The 20,018-nt window shown below is 36.0% G+C and overlaps 1 long non-coding RNA gene across 2 annotated transcripts in view; it reads left to right on the top strand.

Annotated features, from left to right (window-relative positions):
- Positions 1–19,468, top strand: part of LOC113945022 — a 97,022-nt gene extending 77,554 nt beyond the window's left edge. For both annotated transcript variants that reach the window (XR_003526921.1, XR_003526920.1), the window contains 3 exons: positions 9,380–9,645; positions 12,584–12,702; positions 18,193–19,468. This is a non-coding gene — a long non-coding RNA (uncharacterized LOC113945022). The remainder of the gene's footprint in view (positions 1–9,379; positions 9,646–12,583; positions 12,703–18,192) is intronic.
- Positions 19,469–20,018: the final 550 nt, after the last annotated feature.

Here is a 20,018-nt window from a genome sequence, read left to right as displayed (position 1 = left end):
AAGAGGAGACTGAGGGGAGACCTCATTGTAGTCTACAACTTCCTCGGGAGGGGAAGAGGAGAGTCAGTCACTGATCTTTTCTCTGTGGTGACCAGTGATAGAACCCAAGGGAATGGTCTGAAGTTGTGTCAGGGGAGGGTTAGGTTGGATATTAGAAAAAGGTTTTTTACTCAGAGATTGGTTGGGTACTAGAACAGGCTCTCCAGAAAAGTGGTCACAGCACCAAGCCTGATAGAGTTCAAGAGGCATTTGGATGATGCTCTCAGGCACATAGTGTAAGTCTTGGGGATGGTCTCGTGCAGGGCCAGGAGCTGGACTCAACGATCTTTGTAGGTCTCGTCCAGCTTGGTATATTCTGTCGTTCTGTGATTCTGTATAAACATGCATACATGCCTCACATTTTCTCTTAAGAAAAATCTCAGATGAGGATATAATCTCCAATAGCAACCATAAGGGAGATCATTTTGTGAAGAACCTCAGTTATATTTCTGCAAAATATATAGATATGAACTTGGATTGGAGATGGGGCCCAACCTATAGAGGAAAAAAATAGTATCCTTTTTTAGTTCAGTGACAAAATGTGGAGAGCTGTGATTTGGCCTAACATTATGGCATCCAGGCTTGAAGAAACCTTTTGAAGCTGGTACACACAACAATATACTTTCTCTATAAGAAATACAATTTAGCAGACGAATAAAGTTTCTCAGTGGTATGAACAACAGGAATCCTCAGCTTGAACAGGTCATGTGCAAACTGGAACTGACTAAGGGACTGACCTCGGTTTGAAGGGGATTTTCTAATTTTACTAAGAAGAAGTTGGGGATAGGGGTGAGTGTGGACGTGATGATTTGGATGGAAAAGAGCAGAGTAGAAACACTGCAGAAGAATGCAGAGCAAGTAACATGACCCCTCATAGACACTTGAAGCAGAAACCTGAGGAACAGCTAGGAGTGAAAGAGTTTCTGGACAGAAATGCTAAAAAGAGGTTGGGAAGAAGGAAGGAGTAAATTGGCTACCCTTAGGTCAAAAGGGATCCAATGATGAAAACAGATGAAGAGGAATCTAACGATATTAAAAAAAAAAATCTAGTCTGCTGGTGCTGTATTAGTTGTTTTGGGTGGCATTCATCCCTTCTTGAAATTTTCTGTATATTTTGGCAGTTAGATAGCATTTCAGCAGAAGTTTCATCTCCTACTCAAATTATGTTGTACATATGCATGAAGTACAGCAATGGGGAAATGCAAAAAGTATATTGTCTCTGGTAGCTGGTACCATGTGTATAATTATTTACAATGAGTAAGCAATTTCCTTCAGGTCAGACATGGAGAAATCTTCTTACATTTGTGAAGATAAAAGACAGTGATCTTTGTTACTTGTATGGGTAATAGCTTCTTTTACCTAAAGTAAAAAGTAAAACCAGCAATGGAGAATTAAACAGAATTAAATAAAGGAATATGTTCTGTATTAATATTTTTCTAGGGATTTTAGAGATGAAAAGTGCAACCTTTTTTATGTGTTGTTTCTTTTGTCTCTGCTTATGCATTTGTTGAATACAAAGTTTAGGAAGTCATCTTTTTATAGGAAATATAATTTAGTGATTAGGCTAAAACTAGCATGTCAGGACGAGGAGATCCATGATGGGGTATATCTGCAGAAGTGGGCTTTGTGATCTGCTTTTTGTTTTGTAGCAGGCTAAACTGTAATCATGAATCTGAGACCTTCCAAATGCCTAGAAAACTGTTCTGAGAGTTGAAATCATTGTCAGAGAAAGCTCTCTGTAACTAACAACCCAATTCATCCCTGTTGTAACTTGGTTTGAGACACTCAGTCACAGCTAATTGTTTTTATGAAGCAGATAATGTAGCTGAATGAGATTTAGGGGTATAGAGAACAGTTGGGGAAGTTGACTATGAGAAGCAATTTTTTTTCTGGATGCTAGTTTCTACTACTCAAAAGTACTATTATTACAGTACACAGTCAAGTCAATACTGTCTAGTATTTTACTGCATTTCAACAAAAAATTAAATTTATTAGCTAAAAGGAAAGCATTACAAAGCAAACTGATATTCTGTGTCTGATGCTGCCCCTAGCCTTCTGGCTTGTCATCCCCCCATCTATCTTTTTAGAGCTGTTTGTGTCCATAGTCATCAAAAGAACATGATGAAAGGTGATTGATGAACTGTTTTGCAGGGTTATAACAAAACTAGATATTAGGGGTTATTATTTTCTATAATGCAAACAAATCCCTGTGTTTTTTAGTCCTCAGAGGATCTAATTGATGCCTTCATAAATTGTATGCAACCACAGCAGGTTGCAGGGGGAAATTCTGACCTCACTGAAACCTAGGATAAACTCAAAGAATTTGGTGGGGTCATGATTTCATGTGTGATGGCTATCTTAAGGCTCTCTGCACTATACAAAGGTATTAGTGTAAGGCTGCCTAAATATGTAACTTCTTGTTATAAACAGATTCATACAAAACCAATCATGCTATTATAAAGATTATCTTGTGTGTTTGCTGTAGGAGGACACTCTTTGCTTATTCACTGATGTCTGCAAGGGCGAACAAGACCTAAATTCAGACAATGCATGTGTGAAGTCAGCCAAAATAAAAAGAAGTTTATATATATCTGTTATCAGAGTGGTGGTAAATGCTTAATGCTTATAACTTTTTAAAGTGTGCCAAGGAAACTCCTCTATAGCAATGCAGTACTACGTAGCTTCTATTCCTCAAAAATGTTCTGCTCTGAAGGATCTGTCCTTTAAATAAGGGCAGAACTCAAGAAGTGAAATTGCAGGCAGAGGAAAAATAATTTACATTGGTATGAAACAGTATTTCATTTTGCCATGGCAAGTACTGTACACTTCATGCTAACAGGAAGTATGTTAAGAGAAAGATGAACAATAAAAATGCTTCTAATGCATTTATTATTGTAAACATAACATGCATTATATTTAAACACTCAGTATAACTTACTTAATGCCACAGGCCAATTAGATCATCTCCAATCACATGTGGAAAGAGCTCAAGCTAATCTAATTTGCCCAAGAATGCTCCATTTATTTCTGTGTTTCTAATGTTTTTATACCATTATAAAATGATCACTAAACATGCCCTCCAGTATGGAGCCTCTGTGCACTCAGAAATGTAAGTTCAGAGGACCATTCTTCTAGCAAAACAGTGTTAACTGACTGTTCTTCTAAATTATGTTGCTTAATGGTCAGTGAACATCTGATGCTAAGTAGGGAACACTTGGATCTACACCTGAAAATACTGCTGCTAATATTCAATTGCAAGTAAAGTCAATTGTTTAGATTATCAGAGGAAGACAAAAACACAAAACCACCAAAAACCCACTACAGCCTCTAATTTTCTTCATTCTGTGTGTTTTCCTCTGTGCAGTGCTGATCTTTTCAGTGGGTTGAATGACTCAGGAATTTTAGTTCTCAGGATCTTCTGGTTATAAATAGTTTTTTATGCATTCGAAGTCCTAACTGTACAACAAATAATCTGAGGCTATAGTATTGTAAAACAATATATGGAAAAAAAAAAAGACAAAAAAAACCAAACCAGAAAATAGTGCATGAAGAAAAGTCTGCAGTGATATTTGGTGCTTTTGTTTATTTTGTTACAAGAAGGGTTACCTCCACAGTAAAAAGAGCAATGGAGAAGACAGTCTTTACTATACTGTCTTTAAATGAATGGACATTTTATGGCTGAAAATTTTATTATGTTTTATGAAAAATCTGGAGAGTGCTCACAATTTGACAGACACTTCTAATTCATAGACAAGGGGTACACATCACTGCGTAACAAGTTGAAGACTCGGGCCTTATGATAGGAAACATTTTGTTTCTTCGTGTTTCAGATGGGTTACATTATCTCATTATTTCTATCTAGTGGCATCAGAGTTTATCATATGGATCAAGTTAGCCCCAATAGTCTGTTTTTCCCTCCTTGTCATCTTCACTAGAAGCATTTGATCAGTACCACTCACGCAGTTCGAACCACTAACTCAAAGTTGGGTTCTTTTTTCCTTTCCGTTGCATTTCTCTTAACTTTAATGCATGTAATACGTTGTATTTCACTGCCACTGGGGAGCATCATAAACATCCAGGAGATTCCTATGAAAGTTTCTCTAGATATTTTCTTGGTAAAACCAAGACTGGGACTGTATCCATCAAAACCCAGAAATATTCACTGCCATGTGAGACTCATTCAAGCAGTGTTCTGCAGCTGTAGTTGTAACTGCATTGAATGTCTTTAATAAAACTGTACTTTTCCCTGGAGTAATTGAAGTAAAACATAATATTTTAGTTATATACTCTATCTCATATGAAATATAATGATCTGAACTTACAGTATGTTAAAACCCTTTGTCACAGCACAAACTGAACAGTAGGCAAGGTCTAGTGTATGTTACAGGACATTAAAATGAGCATTCAACCAAAAGAAAATCATAAGCTGACTCTGCCATAAATCTTGTGAATCCCTGGTGGCTATTAAAATTCCACCAAAATTCACATGCTAACGAGGTGATTCCAGTCAATCCAACTTATCAACCTTGTGGACTGATTAAAGCAATCACACTATTATGAATTAACTGCTGGAAGTAGGATTTTGTAAAATGCAACACAAAGTGGAAGCTTTGGCTTGCTTAATATTGAAAAGTTAATAGAAAACTGTAAATTTTAAGAAAAATATTATGCCAGTTCATAAAAATCTCTGTATGTAACGACTGATCCATTTTCAGCATTCATCTGCTCAAGTAGCCAAATCATTTATACTGTAACCATTTTCAAATACCATTCATGTATACTCTTTAAAGCTAGGAGTTTCTTGTCCATCCCGCTCCCACTTCTGCTCTGGACTTTAACCTCCTCCTTAATAAAGCAGGGAGATGTCCATTTACAGACAGCAGGAAATAACTCCATTAATCACAGAAAAGGATTCTATATGTAGAAAAAAAGCATGTACCACACTTTTTCCACATAAAGACGTGATATTCATATGGAAAGGGCCTGAATTAATTTTTATGAATAGGGCCCTTGGTGACTAATTCTTTTCTGAGGAGGGTAACAGGCAAATGTTATCCAGATGCATTCCTCTGGAATTATTCCCAGTTTCTGGAAGTGAAAACTACTGTACCTGTAGTACAATACAGGGCAGTCAGTGAAACTCGATATCAGCATAAATAGTGCAACTGTGTTCCCTTCACTTCTCACCATTGCTATAAAAATCTGATCTGTTGTAAACATCTACCAAATCACCTCCCAGTAATTCAGTAATACCTGTGCCTATTCATACACAGATCTGTGTATGGGAGGTAAATGTAACTCAACAACTGAGTCAAACAAAGATCTTCCAGCTTTGAAAATTTTCTGACTCCAGCCAACAAAGGGAAATATTTATTCCATTTAGAATGATTTTTAGGATGGAAACGCTATACCCATCCTGCTTACACAAAGTTAGCACAGTGATTTAGAGTCCACTGTTACAAACAGTCATAATGATACTAAAGAAAATACTCCTGCAACAACCTTTTTGGAGTTTATTCATGGTGTACTACTACCTTTCACACATAAACATCAAAGTACTCAAAAGAAACAGTAACCGCTGTTGTGGTGAAGGTATGGACATGGGGCAAGAGGATGTGAAGGGACTTGCACAAGCCATTCAACAAACATCTCCAGTGGAAGCCTCAAGGATTTTCAAAGTTAAGCATTAGAAAATCCTTAACAAAGAGTTCTAAGTACAGACCAGCCTGCCAGTTTGTCTCCGGTGTGGTTATAAGTGGCTTCTTGTAAGTGTTGGAGCAGTTTGAAAATACCCCTTCAGAACTGCGAACAAACAGTGTTGTTGTAACACACTGTCCAGCTATTTGCCAAACTAAATAAGAAAAATCTCACTTTTCGGATATAAAAAAAGCCCATTTTTAACCCTGCAAAGTTTATTTGTTCATATGTGTTTTTATATTTCTTTGCAACTACAAAGCAAGAGGAGACACTGTGTATATATTCTATATCCTGTCACTACCTCTACTTTTTTAACAGCTTGTAATTGCTTACAGTAATTTATGAGACGTTAGATTGTAATTTCTACATATGAGTAGGTATTTGGGTTAAGAAATTCTTTTAGGTACTTGTTAGAAGTTTTTAAAATATATCAGTTTCTCTCCTAGTTGTAGCCATTGAAAATTCTTGTCTACCTGTATAACCGGTAGAGCAATATAGGGATTTCCAGGGGTTATTTCACTGAACTTAAGACAGGTATCTAAGACAAATCTTCTTTTTGAGATATGGTTCTTTCTCTGCTGCCCATAGAAAGAATTTAGACAACTGTCTTAAAATGGAGGCTTATATTTTAGGCTGCTGTAGTTAAGAGAAACTCCCAATTAGGATCCATGTTGCCCTCTCTCAGACTTCTTTGTGAGTCATGCAAAAGAGAAGACATGTTTAACTGACACACAGTCAGAAAATAAGGCATTGATACACATTTTAAAACTCCTAGTTACAAGTCAATAGTTCCAGAAGAAGTTCTGACATGACTTTTTCATTAGGAAATATGTGAGAAGTGCCATATTTGTGGTAGCATGATTGGACACAGATTTTATTGTCGCTTGTCTGAGAAAAGCTATGTCACCCTGACTCCTGCTTACACCAGCACATAACCATCAGACCTTTGTAGCAGATAGCCATTCTCTGAGCATTGAATATTCCAAAATATACCAGCAAACCTCATCTGATATGAGGTTTTGATCCTAATTTACAAAGATACTCTCTCTACCTTTTCCACAGATAGGTATCTAGACTATGTAATTTAGATAAATACGTAAATATTTGTTATTTGAAAAACAAACCACAACAAATTACCACTTCTCCTTCTCTTCCAGGTACTCCTTGACTAGAAATTACTTTCAGATGTTCATAATTTTGATGTTCTTCTCTAATAAAAAAACAGGTGTTTCTTGAACAAAGGGCGATCCAAGATAGTAGTCAGAGCTCCTGTGATATAATCTGAAAGGATGATTAAAACCTTCAGATTATAGTAGCTTCTCTGGAAGCTAATTTATCGAATGAATTTAAGCACAAAGCAATTTATGCAGGTTCCAAAAGCTTCTTTTTTAATAAGGCAAAGAGTTGATCTTCTATTAGTACTCAAACTGAAAATGTTTCACAGCCTTCTAAGAAACAAGTCTTGTATTCAGGCACTATTAAATGGACACTTTTTTAGTACACTATGAAAAGTGGGGATTGATCTGCATATCGTATTTTGTTTCACCATAAAAAATAGATATTTGGTAGGGAGAGAATGTATAAAACATTATGGTGAAAATAATATATGGTGAAATATATGTGAAAATACTGTATGTACAAAGATGGCTAATCCTCTAAACCACTTAAACACTGGTGTGTTTTTACTCATGAAATTACTGTTTGTCATGTACTTAAATATTTGCAAAAGTTAGATCTTTAGATAGCAAATGTTGTATTTTAAGTACTTAACAAACGTGAGAAATCACACTTGTGTTTCTTCAAATCTGTAGCCCAATTCCCACAAATATTTTTTCCAACTACTGGAACAGAGCTCTAAGGTAGGACATTTTTCCAAGTGTTCTTATTTGCTGGAATACTGAACAAAGTCCCGATGCTAAATGCCACACTAGACATCATGAAAGAATGTCACAGCTTTTGTAATACCAACAGAAATAAAAACATAATACCTTATGCTGACTGGAGGAAAATCTTTCTGCTGATGTTTTCTTCAGTTCTCTTTGGCTTTTTCCTTGTTCATTTGTTTTATTTATTCTGTTTCTAAGAATCAGAAACCAATAGACTGGTTTCCTTGACAAGATAATATCCCAGCAGCCATAGTCATCTGGGCTGGAGAAAATCAGCTGTCATATATGCTGTGAAATGAAGCAAGAGTTTAAAAAGGCCTTATAAATAGATCCACTCCTCACTAACATCGAAATGGATTCTTCCCCTTCTCTGACTTAATATAACCTGAATTTGACCTGCAGGGTATATTGCAAGGCTCATCTTTTTTAACTCTATTGAAAATCGGTGTATACAATAGCTATTGTAAAAGCAGAGCATTGATCAAGCAGGGAAGGAGGATCAGTATGTGAAGAGATGTTTCTTAAATTGCTCTATCAGGTGGTATTTTCAGATTACATCAACGGCTTTTAGGCCATATGGAGAACTTCTTTTTTCACATTTACAGGAATCTAAATAAATAAATAATCCTGTTGCATGAGCTATGAGCTATGAGCTGTGAGCATTAATTTTTCACACTGCCTGTTACTAGCCTCAACTGCTCCAGTTGAGATTTCTGGGGTCAGGCAGTCATCCTGACAAGGTGGGTAAAATGCTCAGTTTGCCAAGGAATATAAATAGTACTAATTTAATGGCATACCATCCTTGCTTACAACTAAATCTATTTCTCTTTTTTTCTTTCTGAGCTGTCAGAGAGCATATCCATCTACAACAGCAAGTTTCTTTTCGGTATGTGATGTAGAGCTCTTATGACTGTTATTTTCAGGGCTATGCCTGTTGAGCAGGTCAGGCAAAGCTGTCGCTGACCACCTTAGTACCGCTGGCAGTGGTATCCCAGTAGCATCCTAGTGATTCTAACTTGTAACATCACCCCTGTTATTTTAATATTGCAAAACAATCACAATAAACTGTTAATTAATTAGGGGTTGACATTGATTCCGGAGTAAGCATGAATCAGAGTGCCATGCGCTAAGTTTAGTAACGCCTGGACCATAAGTCATTATGTCATATCCCACGAGCAAATCCAGCAGCTCTTTCCCCTCAAAAATCAAGATGCTCCATCAGCTACATTGAACAGAAATATGAATGCTCAGGTGCTGCGTGTGCCAGTACCAGCACTAATCACTCTCATTTCAGAGTTGGTATTAAAGACTCTATTCATGCCACAAGGAGAGTTATGCAGCTGTTCAGTACTTTCTTTTAGAACATGCATGTGGGAGGTAGGTTGCATAATGAGACATAGCCCTATATTATGTCCTCATCTGTATGTAGGAGGATTTGAGCAAGCAGCAGCATATCTCAGTTTAAAAAAGGCCTTGAAGAAACACCTCTTTTGGTTTGTAGAACAGATCACGTGATCATTTCAAGATGTTTCTGCAGCACCTCAAGAACAGCAAAACCCTTGATTTTCTTTCTAACGAAATGGAAGAAAGTTGCTTCCTGGAGATCTGTGCCACCAAAGCAGAGGTCTTACTGGCCACACACACTGATGCTGCTTAACAATAGCCACTTGTCATATGGACTTGTGCTGATAATTTAGCAATGGTGTTGTTGAGATCATGATTTTGGGTGATAATTTCTGTAACTTTCTTCTCATTAGTTTCTCCAAGACCACCATGCTGTCCCAGGAAATCCTTTTGCTACAGACTGAACTTCTTTCTCCATGTTTCCTCACACAAAATATTCTACTACATGCCCATCAAATTGGCAGTGGGCACAGAGATAACACTGTTCTTCAGGGTACTGTAATGAAAAATATGATTCGTATCTACAAAATACAGCTCTCAGGGCCAGGGCAGAGTCATGGGGGTAACACCACATATCTTTGTGCAACTTCAGAACCCATGTCTGGGACTAAGGCATCTAGTAAGCATATAGAAAACACTCAGTGGATATATAGCTCTATTATCGGTTTTTATAACCTATTGTATCAATGTCTGAATTAGTAAAAATAACCTCAGTATTTATGTATTTTTCATGCTGATACTTTTACGTATATTGTCATAGACTGACCAGAAAATTTTAATTACTGCTATTTAATTTCTAACCAATATGAATATGTCATTAGTATAACTTTATTTAGATAACATTGTTTCGTTTCACGGAGATTCATAAAATGATCTGCATTGAAGAGCACAACCTCTCAGCTGTCACATTATCAATACATTGAGTTCTTTATGAATAATTTTCTATTTATCTCTTCTAAAAGTAATCAGAAAGGAGTCACTTTAAATAAAATTCTATTCACAGATGATTGATCGATTATAGAAAATGTAATTTCCTATCCTTTCCAAAGATCTAGTTTCGTATATAACTAAGCATTTAACTATATTGGAAACAAGTTGATTTTACTTTTCTCATGACAGAAAGGTTATATCAATGACTTACAGCTGACTGTTGAATCCTCTCTTACTTCAAGTATAGTTCCCATTGCAAGGACTGAGCAGAACAGAAACCATCTGAATACATGGCAATTTCAGTTAAAAATATTTGAATGGAGAATGTGACCAAGTATCTGCAAGCATGTATCTCAAGTACAAGGATTCATCATGCCATTTCTAACCCAAAGCACTGAAACGTTGCATAACAATAAAATACGCTTATACTGGACACGATGTGCTTTCAACTACCCTGGTACAACTCAGGGAAAACACTGAGGCAGCACCTAAACAAATAAGCAGAAGATGGCCCATTACTGCTTGCTCCTCAGGAAGAAAACATATGGATATTCAGCAGTTTCAATGTGTAAAGTAAGGGGAAGGCACAGAGGTCCCCCTGAGCTGAATGGGCTGACCAGAGGTGAGGCTCCAGGAGAGAAGCCGGCAGCTCCTCCTTGTCTCTGCTCCCTGAACCATCCTCAAAGTAGGACATGCTGGTCCTAGGAAGTCAGAATGGACACCTTGCAGATGGTGGGCTGGACAGCCACTGCAGCCATGGGGACAGCGTGTCTTATCTAGACTCGTCTGGCCTTGTTGTGGTTTTCCTGCTGGGCAGCACAGAGCTTACACTGCATCCCTTTCACTGACCCATATACAGTATTCCCTTCTGGCTTGTTGAATACTTCTTGGGTTGCTGAACACTCAAACAATTTAAAAATACTATTTAGCAATATTATGATCATATCTTGATCATTGTCAAGTGTGCTGAGGCATAATTTCATCTCAATGTCTAAAAAGTTTATGACTGTATGTTTCTAACCACAGAAATTTTCCTGCCAAAACTGAGTAGATTGTAGCTCAGGCCTTTAGAGAAGGGGAGGGATAAGCTACGCCATGTGATAAAATAGCCTTTCTTTGTCAAATATAGTTGGTTTCAGTTATGACTCAATATGAAAAGACAGGTTCCTAAAGAAAGTTTCCACATTTCAGTGCCATTCATAAATATTTTAACTTGCTTTTACTTAATGCACGAATGAAAAAACCATAAAGAGGATTTGACCTTAAACCCTTAATTGACAAAGACTAGTTTAAATCCTCTGCAATAGCCGACTAATGCAGTACCATTATGAATCATAAGGAATCTTAGCATGATGCATTCCCATTGTCACTGAACTAGTTAAAGCCAGTGAAGCATGACTAAATTGTTGTGACATTTTCCCAGCCCTACTATTACCTGTCAGATGGGAAAAAATCAAGGCGTCAGGACAAGCTTCCATATTGATGTGCTTGCTGTTGATATTAATTGATGTAAATGGATAAGCTTGTCCATCAACAGTAACAAGCACATCTGCTCATTGTAAAAAGAAATCTTCTTAACCTTCTGTTCTTTTCAGACTCCTTTGATATGAAAAAATAGTCACTTCTATACTCAGCAAATATGATGTTTATTGTGCTTGGGTTTATATTTTTTTCTAATTTGCTGACAAAATGAAATATGAACTCTTCTGGTATTTCATGTTTTTACTCACAATGGATTGAGTTATATAAAGTAGGACATGGACAAATTACAAAAGCCAGAACAAACAGGGTACCTAATAGTCTTACATAACTGCTAACAGTCCATATCTGCTTTAATCCATCATCTTCCTTACTGCTCTTCAGGAAAAAAAAAATTTTTTTTTTTTCTTTTTTTCTCTTTATTCATTTTAAGTACACAGAAGTTTTCCATGGACTAAAATAGCAGGACTTTTCCTGAGAAGCAGTATGGAGATCTATAACAAAGACTCCTTTGAGTTCTTTCCTGGATGAATTTACTAATTCCTGATGAATGCTACATGTTGTGATACAAACAGACTTCCCCTAAAGATCTTATTGGCAGTATGGTGCCCGTGACAACAAAGCCTGCTCGTAGAAGGCATACATTTATTTCAAATGTCATCCTCTGTCCTATGATTTTTTTTCTTCTGCCTGGTTAAAAATAAAAAAGTAATAACAATTAAAAGTACAACATAAATAATCATGTTGAATTCTGTGTATTTTCATTCAGCTATGATTTCAGTCTAGTTAGAAATGTGATGTCTCCTAGCAGAAATAAAGTATGCACTGAGCATCATGTTTGTTGTTTTGAAATCATATTAATGAAGGCAACCACTGCTGCAGACTATATTTAGCATTTCTGTTGAGAGAAAGAGAGAATAATTCAGAAATATCTTCATGTTGGTGAGATATTTACTGGAAAATAAAACCAAACATTGAGAGAAAGATAAATGGAAATGTAATCAAGTTAAACAGAAATATTTTCAATACAGTACATAAGAAAATTGATACATCTTGAAGAGAAGCAAACTGTAATGTTTTTGAAAACCTCAATGTTGTCATCATCTAATACAAACCTTTAACTTATTTTTTTATGTTTTATCTAACAGCTGTACTATGAAGTTCAACTAATCTGAAAGTAATGCTGAGATCTGAAGCAGGCATGAATACTGATGAAGGCTAAAAGGATGCCAAATTAAACCTCAACTCATATCCTCTTTGTTGTAAAGTATGTTGGCATAGATCTTTTTGCAGAAAGGTCTTACAGTCCTTCTGAGGCTGTGGCTACAGATCCAGACTGTATGTACCTCCTAGGAATATTTTAAACAAAGAGTACCAGTTAGGCTATTGTTAAATTATCCTGGGTTTTTTTTGCACCTCTCACACCATTCCCTAACAAATGAAATCTTGCTCTGAAGTCTGGAAGTTCCAGTTAGTCACTATTTATAACATTGACACTCAAGGGAAAGTGTAGAAATTTCAGTACTATCCAGACTACAGCCTGGGAAGCTATTGTCTCCCCAGCACAGCTGATGCAAGCAAGTTACTGGAAGGCTCTTTTCAGTTGTTTAAGATCATTTGAAATAGCCAAGAAAATGTCAGCTAACACAAACACATCGTGATGCCTGATGTGATACTTCTCTTCTTTTGAATCATTCTTCCATTTCAGAACAGAAAAACAAAACAACATGTTGAAGTTTCATTTCAGCTTGATATGTCTTTTGATCATTCATTTCACCTGGGTCCTATGGGTGCATTTATTTGTGAGCCAAAAATTTTCTGCCAATGTAAACAAGTTAAAGAGCATTGAGGAGCTTCACTGAGCTGTAGGTACCTACCAGAGCAGAGACCATGTCCCAAAGCCTTTATAAAGTAGTAAGTTTTTTTTTGAAAACAATTATACTTGAAATAAAAAATAGCTTTATATCAGACCCAAAGAGGCATAACATTCACTGCAGAGGTATAATTCGCTTTAAATCTAAATAAATAATGTCATATCACCTCTATTTTCTCTTCCTAATTGTTTTAAAGACTGAAAAGTTTTTCTTATAATTTAAAACTATATTAATCAGTAACTCTACACAATATTTGACCTAAAGCAATTTTGGAAATATTTAAAATAAATATCATTGATCAGAAAGAATGGAAAAAAAGGAATGAAGTGGATCAAAAAAGTAAATCCTTTTTGTAACGAAGACAATATAACATTTTATAATCTCTGTATTTATGTTTTGTACAGAGACAAAAAAGGTATTTTGTTACGACTCAGTCGTAGGATATTAAACTACCACTTAACTACCACTTGACCAAAATTCATGAATTAGCAGCAATTGCATTAAATCCCCCCACAGATACTAAATAACAGCTATGATATAATCATAAATTATTCCTCTTAGGATTTGATTTTACCCAAATATAAATCAGATAAATTAAGAAATATAGGAGGAAATAACAGGTTTAATCTGATTAATGATTTTTAATAATCACTGATCTCAATTGTATTTTAACTCAAAACCTAAAATTGAATGCTGCCTCATCTCCGTAGCAGTCCAAACAGCTCTTTGAAAACAGAAATAACATTATGACAGTATTTAATTTCTATTATGGAAGCTATATCTTGCAATACAGTACAGAGAGCACTGCAACAATCATTGCAGTAATTATTCAGATGTTCTTGAGCATCCAATAGGTCATGCTATGATTTATCACAGCTTTCTTAATAAATATCAGGACAATGATCTAAACCTTTTATCATTTTGATTATGAAATAACTCAATTGAACTTCAAATAATTATTCAGTTCTAAATTGTTGTAACTCAGAGCAGAAATTACCCCTCTTTTTGGGTGTGTTTGTGTGTGTGAAAGTGTCTATCAATACAACTACTACTTTTCAGTGAAGTTATATCTACTCTAAGCACAACCGTATGGTTCAAGTCTTTGAGACTTATAATCACTATATATGTTAAATGTCAAGCAAATTTAAAGACAAAAACTGGGGAAGAAACACTTGCTTATTTAGACCAGAGACATGAGGTAAAAAAAACTCTATGAAGGGAGCTGTAACTTTCTTTTAACTAAAATGCATATTTGAGATGATGAAACAATTCACAAATTCATGTATAATTTATAATTTTTCAGCAAAAACATTTTAAAAAGTCAAAACACTTCACTCTGACATTTTCAAGTGAAATGTTTTGATTTTTTTCATTTCAAAACAACTTTTCATTTAGAAAAATTTACTATCATTTTCAATGTTCCCCTGAATATTTAATATTTTGGTCAATCTGAAAATAAAGTCTCAGATCTCTTTTTTTTTACAATATTAAAAATGTTCAAATTATTTTTTCAATTGGTTATTCTTTATCTGCTTGATCAAAAAATTCAGTTAGTCACACAATTCTTCTCTAACAGTCCTGTAAGACCACTTTGATAGGCTCGATACCCATTTTAGCTTCACTAAATAAACATGAGAGACTTGCATAAGCTTCCAGCACTGGTGTTACTGTTCTGTAAATGTTAATAGAATTTTGGCCAAGAATATGTGTCCTGTCTGAGGAGGAATGATATATCAGCAATAGCAGTGGATGGAAGCCCCTACAGATCTCAGGCTTCCAACATTCCCTCCTTTCACCACAAGTTTAACAGGAGGTAAAAAGCACTTGCATGGGTATGGTCTATATGGATATGCTGAGTATGATTATGGCACTAAGGGACTGTGGGATGACACTACTATCATAATATGACTAGTACCCATTAGTTTGTATTCAACAGGTCACCACCTTCTCTCTCTGCTATCATGCAAATTTCTTGGCACAAAATTCACAGATAAAGTGAAAGAGTCGATTGAAACATGAAGTTTAAAAATAGAGAAGCTGGATTTTGTCTCACTCATTTCTAGATAACAAATATCTAGACATTTATCTTGTTTATTTGGTTCCACAACCCCTAAAAGAGGTCAGTTTTGTATTCTAAGAATCATATGGAAGTGAAGCTGAATTTGCTCAGGAGCAAGTATGCTGACACTTTCAGGAGGATTCAGATGGACTTTGGATTTAATGACGAATTTAGTATCTCATGGGTGGATAGGTAGTGGCACTGAAAGTGTGGAAGTTGGCACTGAAAAATTGAATTATTTGGTATTATTTTCACATGCTTAAAGAAATTGGCAAAGCAAATCCCACAAATTTCACCTACCTGTAATTGCAGGTCACTGATTTGGGTAAATCTGTTGTCATTCCCCAAGACATTTAAAGAGTCAGCACCAAAGAAACCAAGAGCCTTGGTTTTGTTACAGCTGAGCCTGAAGCACCCTGTGTGTATGAATTAGATGATTCTCTACTCTGAGAGTCCTGTGGAGAAGAGCATTCTTCCTGGGCTTGCACCTGGGGTCAAAAGCATCAAAAGCTAAGAGGCAGCTCTGTGAATTAGCAATATCCCAGTTCCTAAACACTCTCCAGATTCTCACCCACTTTTTTTTTTGGTAGAATAGCTATAAAATATAAAAAGCAGAAGGCAGACACTTTTGCAGAGGGGAGGGCTGCAAGAGACAATGGGTTAAATCTTGACCAAGTGAATCAAATGTACAGGGAATCATCCACCTGCACAGGCTAGAAATAAGATCATTTCAAAGCTTATAAGTGAACTTGATGCTGTTCTTTAATGTGCAACTAAACAATTCATAAAGTTCATGGTTGGAGTTGACCCCTGTTACTGTGCTCCTTCTTGGCAGTGTTTCTAGGAAAAAGCTATTGCACAGCTACAGGAAACTCAGTACAGGAGAAGAGAGGTTTATTTGAAACAAACCAAGGATTATCATGATCAGATCCCTACAGACATGCTGACTGTGAACCAAACAATATATTAGACATCAAACTGTACTGACCTGAGATATTTTAGGTCGGGAGAACTCCAAAATTCTATATTAGACTTCTATAATTAGATTCTTCACATGATTACTTTTTTAGTTGGTTATATAAAAGTTTTTTAAATCGCATGAAATTACACTCACAGCAATTGAAACATTGTGTTTGTCTGTAATTTATCTTACTGTTTTGAAACCAGGTTTGTTTTATGTCAGAGAATACATTTCTGTAATACATATGCTACAGCAGTTAGGAGTTACCAGATTTAGTGATCAATCTGCCTTTTTGTGTTTTCTATGCAGATCCCACTTGCTTATCAATTATACTTTATTTGATAACTGGGGGCCTTTCAGTTGTTATGGAAAACATACAAGACACACTTTCATGATGCACAGAATACTCCAAACTACAACAGATAGCAGAGTTTCTGAAGTACCAGTAGATGCATAAACACATTGAAAAACACAAAATCAGTCAGGAGAATACTCTTACACTCATTGATGTAGTCATGCTACACAAATGAATGAACATGAGTAATTTCGGTGCAATTCCTGATCTTAATGGTTCAGAAGATGCAGATATTTGCCTTATGCACTCAGCCTGTATAGTATCTGCCAATACAAGAACTGAAATCAGATTTAAAAAAGAAGAACTTGCATACATACATGAGGAAAAAACTTTACTTCTCACCTGGAATGGGTTATTTGAAAGGGACAAACAGTGTCAACAATCAGTGACCCTTTCTTTGTCAAGGTTTGGTTTTAAGACTGCCTATCTTTAGGCGTTGAACTAATATAAGTCTTTAAAACAAGAAGTTAAACCTTTCAGTCTCTCTCTAGAGCAGCTGGAAGAGATGGTTTTCTGTGAGGAGTAATTCACCTAAGAATCTTGGTACACTAGAGTCAGGATGTTAGTCAGTGTGGATATGCTCCTAAGGAACTGGACTGATAAGAGGGGTAATTAGATCTTTAAAAAATATTTTCTTAAAGTGGTAAATATCCTGTACTCATCTGCACTTCGAAACATGTACACATATTCATATCTTTTCTTTTTAAGAGTTTTCTTACTTTATAAAGTAGAATAAATTATAAGAATCAAATAGTAAACAAGAACAAACATCACTGAGGTCAGCATCGGAACCAAGGAAAATAGTAAAATGCAAACTAGGAATTTCTGAATGTGAAGAGCACGCAGTATCTGGAACTTTTCTTATCTCTTCTGTGTGAGGCAGGATTACCCATTTTAAATTAACTTGTTTCCTTAACTGTGAAAGTGCATTTCTGTTTTGTCATATAGGCACAACCATCTCTTCAGGAGAGAAATAACTGAAGATGCCAGAGGCCATTAGCTACACATAAAGTTTCTTTTTGCAGTATAATCATATATAGTAGTGCACTGTAGCCATGGTGCTTGATAATATTTTGGGATTCAGTTCAGAGTGGAATGATCTGTTGGAGAAAAAAAAATCAATCTAGAAGCTTTCCTAAGATACATTTCAACTTGTCTATTTATTTGATCAAGAGCCATAATATTAATAAAGACAGGTAAAACTGAATTCGTTGTGCCAGCAGCTCTCTTTCCCACTTGCCCTGTAGTGACTGGTTGTCACTGAATAGATGAATGGCACGTGCCTGCTAGAATTTATGTATCACACATCTGGGTCTTGACTGTGGATGCTTCTGCAGCCTCAGTCATACCAGTTTCTCCTGGCACAGTCAGCATTATTTCAGAGCCAATCTGGGAGACAAAAATGTCTATAGTACAGCTAAAAGGAACACTACTCTTTCTCTTCTTCCTGCTAGATGACCTGATTTTTTCTTCTCATTTTCTTCTTTCTCTTGCCTTTATTCCAACAGAAAGAGTGGTGTACAAGCAATACCAGTGATGCTGCTGTGACAAAATGTGCTGCAAGACTGTGCATTTTCAGACTGACTTCAAATATTTGATCTGTTCTTTTCTGGATACAAGGCAACTTCAGCTTCTGCAGAAAGCTCCTCCACTCAGTTTTAGGCACTACCTGAACTCAGCTGTCAGCTCCCTATATGGACAATGATAAAAATAACATGCCCAAGATATGATTTAGATTTTAGGTGGGCAAATCATTCTCTACATGAGCTTCTCTCATTTCATTGAATACTGAAGAAACCTGGGAGAAGTATTCTCTCAGTTTAGTTGCCTTGAGTAGATTGGATCAATTCAGGACTATGGGAAAAATTTAAATGCTCATTTGAGTGCTAAGAAGCAAATTATCCACTATATAAGCGCCACTGAATGCATGGCAATAATACAGGATAGCAAGGTACTTGAGCAACAGAATGTTGTTGTCACATTTAGTTTAAGCATCATAATATTTGTATATATTTCTTTATTTTTATACAGTTAGAAGTATAAATCACCGTCTTGTAGAGAAATAACAAGTCACGGGTAACCAGTAAAGGTCTGTGCCCTAAACTACAAAGATACTGTATTAGATGATGGTAAAGGTGATTGAATTTGAAATGTAAAGCAAATAGTGAGAATGTGGCTGTATACATCATCTGTTTTATGTCCTCTCACATCAAGTGTTTCTTGGTGTTAGACATGTCAGCTACTAATTGATCTTTTTTGTTCTTCTAAAGATGGAGTTTCAGACTAAGTTAGTATTATTCAGCTAAAGCTTTTTCTGATGTCAGGACTAAATAGAATTGCAACTCCAGCTGTCAACTTCTAGCAGCCAATAACAACCCTATTTACTTGGAATTTTTACCAATTTTAATTAGCTATTTTATATACTAGTATGTGCAAGCACTACACTTAACTAGTGCCATGTCTGTATATGTGTTCTTTACCTTAAAGACTGGTGCAGTCGTATGTTTTCACAGTAGAAGATAGAAAAGAAAGTTATTTGTGTATTCCCCCGTCCACTTTTCTAATATATCAAAACTTGTTTGTTTGGTTGTTTTTTACCAGACATACATCCACTCAGGAAGGTAGCTAATTAAGTCCGGAAAAGCTTTTGGCAAATTTACCTGCAATGTTAATAAACTATTTTTACTTTATGTGTGCATCTATATGAATATACATATGTACTCACACATATGGCTGAACATATGCTTAGGACAATTAAAAGACAATACCAAGCAAAACCAAAAACCAAGACACCTCTCTGTTTCTGTGTTTATTTTAACATGTACCTTTGATTTGAGAGGGAATATTTTAGTGGCATTTTACAGATAAGATAGACAAGTAACATTCCAGTGACGCGGTTGTCATTGTCACAGCATTTTAATTACCCAAGTCAGTTCATTTCTGACACGATTAACTCTTGCAAAGCCATAAAGGTCATGGACTGTAAGTTTAAAAAAGCTTGAACACTTTGGTTTTAGAGAAAAAAATAACTCAGGTTAGTTTTTCTACTCTGTCCTTGCCTGTTCTTCAGTTTTTCACAGCTACAACCAGTAAGCTGTAAGTAGGCAACTTCTATAAGTATGGCTTGACCCTGACCTCCACGAAACATATCAGAACAACGGCGGGTATTTCTAATCACACTATAGGAAAGCCCACCCTGAAAGTGTCTGTCACAGCATGTCACTTTGTCATATTTATAGGCACACAGGTATTTAAAGCACCCCAAGGTATCTGTAAGTAATTGGCATGATGATTCCAATCCACTGCCAGCTATGAACTAAATATCTAAACAGTT

Source organism: Corapipo altera, unplaced genomic scaffold (genome assembly GCF_003945725.1).
Source record: "Corapipo altera isolate COAL_440 unplaced genomic scaffold, ASM394572v1 49, whole genome shotgun sequence".
NCBI lineage: Eukaryota > Metazoa > Chordata > Aves > Passeriformes > Pipridae > Corapipo > Corapipo altera.
Note: the sequence above shows the minus strand (reverse complement) of the source record. Positions and strands in the feature narration are given on the sequence as shown.